Genomic DNA, 15,000 nt, shown 5'->3' with positions numbered 1-15,000 from the left:
TTTCTTGACTGAGACAAACGCGAGGAAAGTAGTTGGTAACCTTTGTGTTTTTCTGTGCTGTTTCTTTGTGAGGCAAACCAAGTGATAGTAGAATAGCGAAAGAACGCAATATGTTCACGTTTAATTGGTTGGAACAAAGCAAGCTGCTCTGTGTTTAGACAATTGGGATTTTTCCCAGTGACTAAGGCTGAGTAATATGCCATCAGTCATGTTATAGAAGGCAGGAAAAGACCCTGAATAAGACTGCCATGCATTTCACATTAGAAAAGAATGGTTTACAGCTGAAACTTCTAGAGCCTGCGCCAAAATTGACTAACTCTATTTGATTTGTTGGTGCAGCTGGAAAGAAAAAAATACGTACTGCAGAACCGCGCACTACCGCGTCATCAACTCAGTAATATTTATGAAAACACAATAGTTTGTATCACAGCAAAATGTTACAGCCTGAAACATAAACGACGATCTTGTTGGCCTTATTAAAAGAAAATGATCACGGTCTTTGTGTCTCTAACAGTTCGTTACTCGTCTCTCTCACTTCGTGTTAATTATTGCTCCTCCATTTGGTTTTTACCATTAGCATTTTATGGCAAAATAATCATTTTTCTTTGCAATGCGTCATCTTTGGACCTTTCACTAAAGTTTAAAAGTTCAATTATAACCCATTAAAAACCACTGGACGGGAAGACAGACCGACAAATGTTGTTTACTATAGCAACTATTCACAAAAAGAAGGCTTTAGATTGAACGTCTCGAAGGCGAGATAAAATGGACTCAAGAATGCGTTTTGAAAAAAAGACTTTTGTCCTCCAAATACACTTTTTCTCACTAAATTATGCAAATTGTCTCTGTATCATAAGAAAATATGGATTCATTAAAAATTTTGTTGTTCTTTATCACGTACCTTTCTTTATTATTTTTTTATTTTTCCAAGCAAGGAACGACGCAGAAAGGCATTCTATTGTGCCTGCAATCGTCAACGCGAAGCTTAAGGAAAGCAATTCAAGATCAAGTGAAATTCGCCTCTCTCTGAATTAAATGAGCAAATCTCTTGCTTAATTTACAGCTATTGGTTCCAGTGTCATTGCTTCTTTAACCAATTTAGTTATTTTCGAAATTTTAAACGGACACTCATTCGGTAAGTCTGAGAACCAAACAGAGCGTTGTAAAATTGTCTCCAGAAAAAGTTCCATCAGGATGGAAAATACATCCATGAAATGTTCTTTTTTTACCTCTCTTCGTCTATGGGCGCTTTCCTCTTCTCCGCCTCTGAGTCCGTCTTATCTCTTTTATCTTCTTTGCTGACATCTAGCAAACTCTCCAAGTGTTTAATGTACCTTATAGCCGCTCGAAGGGTCTCGACTTTTGACATCCTTTTATCTGTAGGCTCATCCGGAAGGTGCTCTCGAAGTCGCGCATAGCCTTCGTTGACATGGCGTACTCTAATTCGTTCTCTCTCGTTGCGCTTCCTGATGAAGGCAGGCTCCAGATTGTAGTCATACAGTGGATGGGGTATCGGCATAGTCATTGGGGGACTGTAATAGGGTGGAAGTTGAGAAAGAGAAGTGTTTTCGCTTGGGATTCCCAGTTGATAACAAGTCGGCATTGAAAAGGCAAAATCTGTATACTCCATTTTAAAACCAATTGTGGCGAATCCAAGATCAGTGTTGATAAGAGCGAGAAATCTCCGAGCTGCTGGCTCTTGATGAATATGGATTGTTTCAAAGTCCAGAAGGAGTGTTCAGATGCAAGATGTTGAAACGTTGTTGACGAAGTGTATCAATGTTAACTTCACGAAAAGGAGTTAAAGTAAAATGAGGCCTTGAGCGCGGTTTAATACGTCTCCACCTGCTGCGTGAGCCAATCAGGTGACGCGTTTGTTTTGACAAACAATTAATTGGATTATCACAACTTTCGATCTTGGGAAATAAAAGCAGAAAAAACCGCATGTGCTGCTTGACCAGAATTGCATTCGTTAAATACGATAACTTAACTATTGAATGCAGAAAATTAACGTAAGTGATGAAACAAGGGAATGTGTGACTGAACAGTGTTATGTAAATTTGTTAGTCAGTTGAACACCCTGCAATAAATCACAAAGACTGGGACACACAGAATTGTCAGAATATTGTGTAAAGGCTCTTTCACTAGAAATTACCACACAGTTTTTTTGGTTGGAATATTTTGAAATACAAGGCCAACTCTTTCTTAACATGACGTGAACATGGTTCTGTGCCTCTGTTGATTTTGATAATGTGAATCCTATAAAAATTAATGCCCCCATCACCCTAATCCCTCCCCCCTCATGAATACCAAGGCGGAGGTGTTTCCTTTGCCACTCCCCCATAACACGCGGACTTTATTCATGTGGTCATTTTCTTTTAACCCCTGAGGTGTCACCGAAGAAATTTAATGTAATTTGCAGTGAGTGTAGCTCACAGCCGGAAGAGACGTCGTGGTTGACTTAGAAGCCCACAAATGAATAGCACATGGTACAACTTCAACAAAGCTGAGTTAAAAGATCTGTCTGAAAAGTGGAACTAACGAAAGTCGAGAAGATACTTATGAATACATAAAAAAGCTTGTTGAAGTAAGAGGTGATTTATCCAGAAAATAAAGGCAATGCTTTTCCATTTTCTCTTTATTTAGGAGAGCAGCAGAACAATAAGGCAGGGTAGTGTCATAGTTCTCCATGGACTTGTACGGGGCAACAATTCGAATTAGAAAAAAAAAACCCGCATTAAAATGGTCAGCTTATGAAATTATTAGATTATTGTCATTTGCAAGCAAGAACACTTTTATTGGATATAGGTGATAGAGCTTTTCTCATTGGCCAGTAGGGAACCTGAGAGAGTGGGTGTCGTGGTTTAGACGCCGCCCTCAACACATGGTGCTCGACGCATTTGTACAGCACACATTGGCAATCTCTCTTCCGGTAGTCTGTTGCTTAGGCTCACACGTACCCCAAACTCCTTTTTAATCGTCTCATTTGAAATACATAGCATTGAGGATGGCTAGAATTAATTGTTAGCACCTGTTTATTGTGTTCGACTTTTGTTCCACTTGGAATTGAGCTCTCTCTCGCAGTGATGAATACATCATAAGACAATGCTTCTTATCTTGCAAACAACCACAGAAATCCTCAATATATACGGCATGTTTCTGCAGCTAAGCTGACAAACCTATCAGTACTAGGGTTCAGTTTAACGCATCAAGAAAATGAGAAGGGGAACCAGTTATTGATGAGGCCAATAAGGGGCAAAACACACCCACTTTTTGGCCCCCTGAGGGATAAATGGCCTCAGAGCTCTCACTCACTTCGACGAGAATTCTTTTCATAAACATACAAAGATCGGCTTCGATTGCCTTAACACAATGCTTGGCACAAAAGAACTTTACTCTCATTTCCATTTGACACCTGAGATGTCGCTAAGTTGTTTTTGTGCTAAATACTCCACGCTCTAGGTCGAAAGGAGACAATGCTATGGGAGGTATGTAAGTTTCGTCTTACTCGGCACAGCATATGTTTGAAGTGGGGTAAAACGTGATTTGGAACAAAATCTGACGGTAATTAGATTGGCTTTCATTTCTTAGGGTTCATCGCCTAAGCAACAAAGCAAGGCACAACACTAGCAGTGAAATCAGAGGTAATCGTCGTCATGTATATCGTAAACTGATTACCACAAAGTAAGACAGTTTCGTAGTTATTATTCCCAAAACAAAATGAAGACCGCGTTTATTTTTACCTTAATTACTTCGTACGGCAAAAAAACAACACCAAGAAAGTCAGAATCATTGCAGTTGCTGTTTCTTTTTCGAAAGAGCTTTCTTCTGCCAGGGGGTCTGTAACAAAATAAAACCTTATTTAAACAATTCTTTTTCTTGGAATTTTAAGTTACGTTTTCGACCCATCCGTTTTGAATGCCAAACTTTAGTTGAAGTATAATTTAACCCTAATTTGAGTTTGTTGGAGCACTTTCAAACATCACTTATAAGCAACTTGCGAGACACAATGATAGCAAAGAAATTATTAGTAATTGGTCGTCCAGTCTTCAAATGATTATCACAGAATTTTCTAAAACAATACCCTATCATCACGGAAAACAATTTTTCTTAAACCTTATTACTTCACTCGAGGAAAAACAACACGAAATGGCAAGCATTGCAATAGATATAACTTTTGCGGAAGCGTTCTTGTTCCGCTAATGGTTTGGTTCACGAAGCTAATCTATTAAAGTCGTTCCCCTTCCTACAAATTGAAGAGTTAAACTTTGGGCACTTAAACGTTTTACTGATGTCAAAACCCAAGACTCGCTAAGGTACGCAGCACATACAGAGATGTTTACTATTTAGGCGTTGAGAATCCCATCAAATCAATCCGTATTGGACAAATAATTTTTCTGCGCCTGTCTGGAAGGTGGTCGATCGCAAACACTCTTTTGTTAACTCCTGCATACTAATGAGGTATTTTGGAAAAGCGAAAATTTTGACGGTTTGGTTTAGAATCGAAGCGCCTGGTCAAAGAAACAAGGACACCGAAAATGATAAAATATTAATGTACTCCATGTGGTCTCTTTAAATAGCGAAATTTTGCATTCGTCCACAATGCCTAACCCAAGTTAGTTGCCCATAATTAACGTGAGATTTTGTAAATATTGCAGAATATTCATGAGATAAAGGACTCTATAGTAGAAGAAAGAAACATTGGACCATAGTTAGACAGTAAAACTCGGTTAAAAATCGGCCATGTTATGACAGTGTGTAAACAAAGAAAATGGAAGGTCAATCTTTGATTACGATGAATGAGAAAACAGCACAAATGCGACACAAATCCGTGCCAGATTAGATATTCCAGGGTTCTGGCAAGTTCTGATGTTTCTGTATGTCTGAAAGGAAATAGCCACGAATACTTTGAGTAATGATCTTCAATGCGAAGAGCCCAGTTATGCTCCTTACCGATCTATTTGCCGGCGGAAAAAAGCAAACGGATGCTTGAATCAAGTTTGTAATGGTTCTCTTGCAGTGACTAGTAATTCTGCCTTGTTCCTCGTGTAGTTTTCATGGCAAGGTAAGTAAAGTTAATTGTAACTTGCAGGAGACATTCCGCTGTCCGGTTATTTGTACACATTCCATTTCTCTCTTGGTGACATGTAGCTGACTGTGCTTCTCAGATATTCTATGCAATTACTTTTTCGGAACGACATTTTGGTTGTCACTGTTGACGATCAAGAGTCCATTTCTTGCAGGCACTTTTCGCTTTTGTTGGACTGGAGAGATCTGAACATTTTCGCTCTTTCCATCCTTTATCTTCTTCATTCACCAACTCTAAATAATAGTTTTGATATATTCATACATTTTGTGGACTGCTTAAGCTCGTTCAACATTTCCAAAAAGTACTCAGAGTTCACACAAACACTGCCGCTGGCAGCCAGGCTCTCTGTCTCCTATTAATGTTATTTCCAGTTGATCTTTCCTCACCTACACATCGAAGTACCTCTTCATTACTCACTTTGTCGGACCAAGAGAGTTACCGCGGAGGCTTGGAAATAGCTCAAACTCTTTGGTAGAAAAAATGTACGGCAAGAATTCAGTTGTTAACCCGATGGCATAGCGGTAAATGCAGAGGACACGTAATCACGTACGATGGTGCGAAGTTCGTATCTCACAAGTGCCATGGATTGTAAGTAGTAACAGAGAAAGAGATAGATGACGAAAATAATGTAGAACGGAAGAAGAAGCAGAGAAGAGATAAGAAGAGTTGGAACAATGATCTCATTTATTTCTTTTTTTTTTTTGACGCCATTAAAAATCAAGGCCCCATTTTTTTTGTTATATCCCCAACCCAAAAAAGGGAAACCCCTTTTTAGGCAGTTGATAATAAACTGGGGTGAAACATTTCAAACTAGTTTAAAATAAAATGACCTACTGTAGATATAAATCGTTTTAACCAGAATTTAATTTCAACCTGTAATAGCATCCTTAACGAAGACATCTTGTAAAGTAGCGGACATTTTCCTGAAAGCACTGGACGTGACATTTTTTGACGTCGCAACGCGCCGGGCGCGAACTACCTAGGGGGATCTGGGGGCATGCACTAAGAAACGCTGTTTCCAGTGTTTCAGGAACTAAAAAATCAGTTTTCCAGGCAAGGGTGGAGTTCAATCAAATTCTCTTTAAGACGTAAGTAAAAAAAAAAGTGTAATAATAAAAAATTAAACAAACCCCTCAAATATTGGCATCAAAGTACCTGACATGGAATGGGAAACGACCGGACGAAACTTCCGGCCTCCGGTCTCAAAGGAAAACCCTCGAAGCTGGTTATAGTGTTCACTGAGTCCTAGCTGAAGAATTTAACCTGTTACTTTATTAGTCTAGAAACCTGTTGCAGAATTCTTATTTCAAACCGCTTTTGGGCATATTGCATCGAGAATTTATTGACTGAGAAAAAATTGCCATAACGTCCGTTTGGCCTGTCTACGGGCTCTCCGTCTTTTTCCTTGTTGTTGTTGTGTGTTTTTTTTTTAAGAATTATGAACTCTGATTCATGAACACATCTGCGTATCTGCGTGTTAGTTTAATTCAAAAATCAACAGCTGCCGTGACTGACCCCGTCATTCAGACTTCATAAATCAAAGACGTATCGGTACTTTAACCACTCGCAACATTTTTATACAGTGACGTGGCACTTTTTAATAAATAGTCTCACATAACTGAATACTTAAGCTTTAATTCGTGGGTTTTTATCCGCACTCTTTCATCTACTCTCAGTTGTGACTTTGTGAGTCTGTCTGCCTGAACTAGCAATAATATACCTCTTTGTCCAAAAGTGATTGTACCGTTTGCTTGTCAAGTCATATTGTGGAGGATGCTTTCACCGAGCGACAACTTAAACAAACATCTCTTTATACAAAGTATATTATACGACTGTAAAGAGAACATCCGGCAGCGAATTAAATCTTCTCCGTAAGCGACCACAGTTTTTTTAGTTTTGGAAATAGCTTAGCAGATGCAAGACTGAATAAATAGCTGAGTAAACACGTATCTGGACGTCTTATTTGTTCTGCTTGGCAAACATTTCTTGTTGCTGTTTTCAATTTACCCGAGGGCATACAACACCTTTACAAATGTCTTCCACAAATTTTAAGAAATGCGGAAGGGAATGTGGAACTAAGTGGCAAACCAAATAAAAGAACACTAGGCTGCACAGAACCAACTCAGATAAAGAACGGAAATTCGCAACAGTTCATTTTACTAAACTTAATTCAGCCTTTGTTGTGCGCCTCGCCAATTAAAGGTATGTAAAGAAGTTCGAAACGACGAAAAGTATTCATGATATGCAATTTTGGGTTTTTTATGTTCCAAAACAGAAGATATGCGCTCAAGGGTGAGGCAGAATAAATTTTAAGAGAGTGGCTATTGTAGAAATTATTTGATTAAAAAGAGTTTCTGCCATACATTTTCTGTAATTCCAAAGGCACAAAATTACAGATAATGTATAGAGACAAAAAAAAGAAATATTTAGGAATTCCAAAGAACGGATGCCAAGTCTAGTTCTTCTCAGTTGTGAACATGAACTTATTTGTTTGGTTTATGAAGGCGAAAGTCTATTAAGAAGAGTCATGTACAATATATTTTGCTTTGAATTTCCATACAAACCTTTGAATTTCGGGCCATTTTGCCCTGATTACCCATGGTGCAATCAAGCCGGAGAGTTTGAGGCCCCAGCGCGGGTCTCACTGAGTACACTTTGGTCAGGACCACATGACCACAAAAAGGCCAAACACATCTGGCGTTTTATCTCCAAAAACCAAGCTGTATTCTTACGGATTATTCCACGAGTGTGCATTGGATATATGATATAGTTAGCCAACGAGGCGCGTAGCGCCGAGTTGGCGATTATCATCTCATATCCAACAAGCGCGAGTGAAATAATTGTTTCTTAAAAACGCCCCCAAATTATGGAAAAATGTTCCCTGCTTTATGTTGTAACAGCTAGAGGTGCGTACAGTTACTGATGTTTGTCGAGCATAGCAATATATTACTGGTTTTCCCCTCTCCTCAAAAACCAACATTTGATTTGATTTGTTTGATTTCAGTTGATTTGAGGACCATATTTGAGAATCTTAGCATCGGCAACGAGTGCGAGTACGAGAACAAGTACAACGTATGCTCGTTCTCGAAGTCGTGCTCTACGTATTTATATTAGGTAAGCGTATCATCGTACGAGTTCCAATATGCGGAAAATACTATTATGGGATGAGGTTCACATTTCACATGGAATGAGTTACTGGTGTTTCCACATATTCTTGTGGACGTCGTTTACAGTAAACGGCGAAAAGCAAACGCAATTGCCTTTTAACAAACTCGTGCTTTCCGCTAAGACTTTTCGATGTAAAGTCGTCGCAGACCAACTTGCCGGGACGAGTTGAACACGCCGGGCTGCGTATTACGGATGCGCAATAATCAAAATCCCAGAACTTGTACTCGAAGTCACACTCGTTGTCGATGCTAACGTTCTGTTGTTGTTGTTTGTTTGTTGTTTATTTGTTTGAGCAGGTTGAAGTATTGGCAGCTATTCGGCTGATGTGAACCTGCTGCTATACACACCCACTCACAACAGGGAACAGGCACAACACCGAGAACTTCATACCCTACTCTTCTCGAATAGTGTGTGGGATCTTTAGCGCCCCACAGGGAACTAAGGAACATGGGAGATATTTGTAAGATGTGCCTACGGTTTGTAGTCCTTATCCGAGAAGCCTTGAAAATCTAACCTTTTGCGGATGTAATTACAAAAGCAGCACTTTCTCCTCAGTTGTTTTAAGACACAGTGTTGGTCCGGCCGGAGTTGAACTTACGACCTCCTGCATGGCAGCCCGGTGCTCAACCAACTGAGCCACCGGTGCGGCGCCCCCTGTTTGTGATTTTTGTCCGGACAAAATCAATTTCTGATCCAGGCAACTCGATTTGCGTGAGATTTGCTTCAATTTGTGATTTTTCAATCGCTAACCCCAACATCACTTTGCCTCTCCTTGCGAGTTTCTACTTCGTGACTCCTTAAATACCTTGGTCGTGTAGAACAATACCAATACCACTTGCGCGCCCGTGTAAGCAACAATGGTATCACTTTGCGCGCCGGTTGAGCAAAATCGAGATTTGTTCCCCCTACAATATCTACCAAATTATACATTTACCATTTTACGCGGGGACATCATGTTCTTCCACCACTGCGCCATCCCTGCTACCCGTATTTCACGATGCCTAACGCTGTCCAAAATTCGGGGAACCCGGGCCAGAACTCTAGAGATACCAAATCAAAGACTGAAAATAGTAATAAAAAACATTATTGTATGGCTAGTGTTTTTGGTCAATATAACGTGCTCTGTGATTGGCTGAGAGCAGCTAAGCGCTAGGGTCAAGTTATTCTCCCGTAATGCCCTCGGGCCGATTATGGATTATGCAAATCAGTTTTGTCTTCTGTAGCACTTTTCTGTTAGCCATATAATAAACAACTTAATAACCTTGACCGTTCGTTCGTTACAGCAAAAACCTCAAACTTCGGCCTAGCTGTATTAACCTCGCCATCACTCGGTCAATAAGGCAAGGCCTCAGTTTGAGATTTTGCTGTAACGACCTCACTCTCGGTTGTTAAGTAGTTAATAATATTCCACAGGGTTGATTTCTTTGCATACAATAACATCCCATGTTCAAGTTATAGAATGCGGGGTTTGTCAATTTGAAAGCGAGCTTTAACACCGTGTCACTTTATTTTTTTGTAAAATAAGTTGAGAAGAAACACGCTTTACGATTTTGAAATTCAACTCCCAAGCTACAAAAAGAAGTACGTAAATAACTCAAGGACGCGAATTGAATAACCTGCCAGCAGGATTCTCAGGCGTGGGCTCGAGGGGCGGAGAAGCCTTCATCTCTTCCGCCTCTCGAGCCTGCGCCTGAGAGGCCAGCTCGCAGACTACAAGTTGAATAAATTTAAGTGTTGTCACGCTTTTTCGTGCACGGTTCTGAGCAGGCGCAGTAGGTCTGGAAGTCTATGATGAAGATGATGATGATGATGATGATGGTGATAATAAAACTTAATAATAATAATAGTAATTAATAATAATTAATAATAATAATAATAAATAATAATTAATAATAGTAATAATAATTAATAATAATAATAATAATAATAATAATAAAGTGACTAGGCCAGTATCATAAGCATCAGCAATAGAAGATGGACAAATTCGAAGTTCCGCTTGTTCATGGGTTTACCTTTTCAATGGGCTTTGTTAGAGTTCGATAGCGACGGCATAACCACTAAACTCTTGATTATTTACAGTCGAAAAGAGCAGCAATTCCGGTCGTAACTTATTGCAATAATTTGGAGGTTATTCGCAATCTTATTCAAAAAGCAGCTCTCCTCCTTTTCCCCTCCGATGAATTTAGAGGTCGGTGATTATACCTCATCACACCACTCTGTGACAGACCCAGTGGCATCTATATTCTCACCGAGTTTTCGGAAAAAAAACGTCATCGTGTCACCACCAGGTTGCCTAATTTTCCACTGGGTTTTTAATTGTCTGCCAATTTATTTCATAATATACTTACCGTTAATGCTCTACTCAACTCTCCCGACAAAGTTAAAGCAACATTTAATTGCAATTTGAAACAGTTTGTCTCATCATCGAAAAGCAATATTGGGAAGGAGAAGTGGGAAAAGAGTGTTCGAATTCAGTGGGAATGGATGTGATGTTTACAATTTCTGATTTAATGCAAATAGTACGCGTTCTCAAATCTTCTTTATTAGCAACTTTTCTTGCTCATTCCATTTACCAGTGGCGGATCAAGGGGAGGGGCCCGGGGGGCCCGGTCCCCCCTTATTTTGGCAAAAAGTATACATTCTGGTAAATATTGAGGCTAAATTTTTTTTCGGGTTCACACACTCAAAAAAACCGCCCGCCCCCCTTAGCTCAAGGTCTGGATCCGCCACTGTTTACGTTCTTAAGGTGTGAAATTAAGAGTGACTGGCTTTGTATAGCATATCGTTAGCGGAGTTTTGAAATATTGACTGTCGATGGCTTCATCTCTCCTTAGAGCAAGTTTGAAAAGGGAACAGCGAGAGGGAACAGACTTGAAACCATATAATGAAGTCAACAGACCTTTCAACGTCTAAAGCTCCCAATCTTGAGGTCTCAGAAAATGGAATTTCTGGCGTTGGAGTGTATACGAATTAGCCCGAAATGAAATATTTCTGCGGCACTGGAGCAGTGGCGACTGGAACTAGTCCAGGTTGTCAAGGAGGACTTTTTTAGAGGTTTGTAGCACGTGAGATAGTCATTCTAGGCCGACACCTCGTTCGATCTTGGATATATTTTCAAGTATAACGTTCTTTTAGTCAACGTGGGTGGACGCGTTTGAAATTTGTAGCCTCGTAGGATGGGCTATTTAGAGTTTGAGCCATGGTTCCTACCCAGATTTCCTGCCGTCTTTTTTCCCCCACGGGGTTTTTTCCGGCGGGTTTTTTTCTGAGCTGTCGTTCAGCTCTGCCTCTTGTCTTATGCCTTATACTTAGATCTTGTAATAGGTTGTAGTATAACGTATCGTTATAGTTACTGGTGCTCGGTCTAAACTGCCAAAATAAACCTAATAGCTTTTCCTCATGTTGTGTACTGCGTGGTGCAGCTGAAATTTTACCCCCAAAAAATCTTAAGATTTGGGTCCCAAATAGTGAGATTGAAAAAATGGTTAAAACAAAGGAATCTCAACGCTAACAATGCCTAGCAGTGTTCAAACTGTCATAATTTTTGTCTTTCCAGCATTAATTCACACAAATTTGATGCCTTTAGAGGATGGCTCCCTTCGTTCCGCAGCCTGGGTGCCAGCGGTAATTTTTTCGTTTGGAGGAGACAAATTCCGCGGCGGTGCCGGCCATGAGGCGCCAAATGCCCAGAGGTAAAAAGTAATTCTGGTTTTGTTTTTGAGAGGTGTTTAATTTTCAATAGGCCTCTGGAGCCAGGGTATTCGTTCCGCCATTTTGAGCAGAAGAAACAAAGCCTTCCCAGGTTAATTCGCGCTCTAATTGAACATCAGATTGAGGTTTTTTGGCTCAGCCTAGATTCCCAATGACAAAAAATTCTACGAATATTGCATTCTTTTAAGATATATTTTTTATTTTAGGCCGTATCTGATTGAGATTGTATTTATTGTGGAAAGTCGTGAGATTTCGAAGTTGAATCGTGAGACCGTGAGATGAGTCCAGAAATCGTGAGAGTTGGAAGGTCTGAGTCAATGATTAATATTTACATTCAAACGAATAGTCTACTGAGGGTAGCCAAAGATGCCTTTTCCGAAGGCGGATTCTCTTTAAAAAATACAGCTAATTAGGAGTACGTGTTTAGATTGTTTTTTGTTTCGACCGCTCAAGAGTAAAAACTGAAGGACTATAAGAGCACCAATACAAATGCGTAACAAACCACATTATTCGAACACACAAAATGTGTTTGAGGGATGTTGCCTTTGGTAGTTTGGGTGTTCTGTTCACGCCAAGGGTGACTTACATGTTCATTTCAGGAAAAATTAAGTCTCCGAACCGTCCACAACAATGGATGCAAGCACGGTCAAGGCAATTAAACTGCTGCAACTAAACAAACATTCATGGAAGCCTTTGATTTATAAACGCCTGAAGTTAATGTAACTGAGAAGTTAAGATAAATTTGGACAATAAAAGTCTATCCGTACCTTGTTATTGTGCTGCCACTCTCGGGAAAAAGGTTCGACCATTATAGGGCTAGAGTGTTTTTGCTGAGCTAGAGGGTTTTGCAGAATTTTAAAGTCATTTGTTCTGGTTCGTTCATTCTTGTCGACAAAGGGCAAACAAAAGTCTTGCGAGCTTCTTGAATATTGATAATGTACCTACAATTGACCTTTTCTCTGATTTAAAATCAAGGCTTTATTTTTTTGTGAAATGAAAAGAAGAAATGAATAACAAAAATTATTGCTAGTCCCTATCAAACTGATCCAACAAGAACAAGAGAGTCTGCTGAATACGAAGCAGATTTTCTTGTATATCCAGCTGGAGTTTGCTTGAATTAAAGACGCAAAATGACAAATAATAAATGGCATCAACGTTCCTTTTTGTGGCAGAAGTGACATAATGACATGTCAATATTTTTCCGAGCTGTTTAAACATTTGTGAAAGGCCTAAATAGAGAATTGAAAAGCCCTTTCATGCGGATGTCATAGCCTTTAATCTTCTCAAATAACAACGCATAACAGCGACGAACTCACAGTCAAGCCAGTACGTAAAATGCATTTTCGAAGATTAAAAGTTTACATTTCCATATTCATTTGACTATATTATTTGGGTAAAGTCTTTCGTCTTTGAAACTATTTATGTACAAAGCCCAGTAGGAAATCAGTTTCCTGTACCGTGGTAATCTTTATTCGATCTGATATAAGTACAGCTAAAACCTATAGGAAACAAGTTCAGTGTCCAGCCTATTTTCAAAATACAGGGTTATGTTGCATAGATAAGTTGGTTGTCTAATTTTGCATTCATCGTGAAGATGATGGCGATAGTCAAAGAAATGATATTGTGCTGTATTTTCACTATAGTGAAAACTGGTTTCACTGACTCTGAACCTTCATCTTTTAGATAAGCCTAAAAGCGAGGCACCTCAATTTATATTTATTTAAGCTTAAGCCTATGTTTTTCTTTTGAGGTATTGTTTATATGATAGGGCAGAGGCAGTGCAGCCCATTGGCTAGTGCGCTTGCCTTGAGATCCGGAGATCCCGGGTTCAAGACACGTTCTGACCACTCGTTGAATTTGTTCCAGATAGTCCCTGGTTCAATTTCCAAGTTTTTCTGTTCAATGCTCGAAGATATTAGCAATTATTAAATTTTCAACCTTGGTTAATGCATTTCTCGTGCTCTGATTGGTTGACTCAATCTCGGTTATCAGCTCACATAAAAATTTGGTTTTATCAACGGAGTTGATAATGTAAATTGGCCACCGTACAGAGATTCTAAAAGCTGACGTTTCGAGCGTTCACCCTTCGTCAGAGCGAATGGGTGGATTCGCTCTGACGAAGGGCTAACGCTCGAAACGTCAGCTTTTAGATCGCTGTACGGTGGCCAATTTACATTATCACATCCGTTGATAAAACCAAATTTTTGTATATTACTTCCCCACCGACGCATGCAGCACCACAGTTTCTTTAGAAACTACCCCCTTCATTTATCAGCTCACATACCTTAGTTTGACCTTACATGGCTAATGATTGTGCTAAGCGTTCCGAAGCTAAAATTTTTTTACCCGAAAGCGAAATTTCTCTCTGAATAAAGCAAAAAAGAACATTTTTTGTGGAAAGCTTGGATCAATTCCAAAGTTTAGAAGAACGCGAAAAGGTAAGAAATGTTTTTGGCATGAGCAAGTTTTCTCGATTTCGCTCGGATTTTCTCGCTTTTTTCGCTCGTATTTCGTACTTCCAAACTTTTGGAATGTAATTAAACAATTATTCCATTCGCTCTTGTTGGATATGAGACTGGTTATAGCCAACGCGCGCCCATGGAATAATTGTTAAGTGTTGAATAATAATTGACAATTATCCTGCGAAATCGCGCGGAATATCGCCTGATTTTAGCCAACTCGGCCTACGGCCTTGTCGACGAAGTATCAGGCGATATTTATCGCGATCTCGTAGGTAAAGGTAAAGTCTCTGCTTACGAGCCAGAAGGCTCATCAGGCCGGCGCTTATCTCCGGTTTCCGTAGCATGAAGCGACTAGGAGTATTTATGCTCCCCCCTGGATGGGATGCTAGTCCATCACAGGGTTACCCCCAGCATTACGCCGGTACCCATTTATACACCTGGGTGGAGAGAGACACCGTGAGAGTAAAGTGTCTTGCCCAAGAACACAACACAATGTCCCCGGCCAGGACCCGAACCCAGACCACTCGATCCGGTGTCGAGCACACTAACCATGAGGCCACCGCACCGCGA

General features: G+C 39.9%; 1 long non-coding RNA gene across 1 annotated transcript in view; it reads left to right on the top strand.

The window, feature by feature from the left end:
* LOC138042875 (uncharacterized) overlaps positions 1-14,095 on the top strand; it is a 26,603-nt gene extending 12,508 nt beyond the window's left edge. Inside the window, exons 2-3 of the long non-coding RNA XR_011131101.1 lie at positions 11,092-11,311; positions 11,814-14,095. This is a non-coding gene — a long non-coding RNA (uncharacterized lncRNA). The remainder of the gene's footprint in view (positions 1-11,091; positions 11,312-11,813) is intronic.
* Positions 14,096-15,000: the final 905 nt, after the last annotated feature.

The sequence above is a fragment of the Montipora capricornis genome, chromosome 3 (genome assembly GCF_036669925.1).
Source record: "Montipora capricornis isolate CH-2021 chromosome 3, ASM3666992v2, whole genome shotgun sequence".
Lineage (NCBI taxonomy): Eukaryota > Metazoa > Cnidaria > Anthozoa > Scleractinia > Acroporidae > Montipora > Montipora capricornis.
This window is presented reverse-complemented; position numbering and strand designations above follow the sequence as displayed.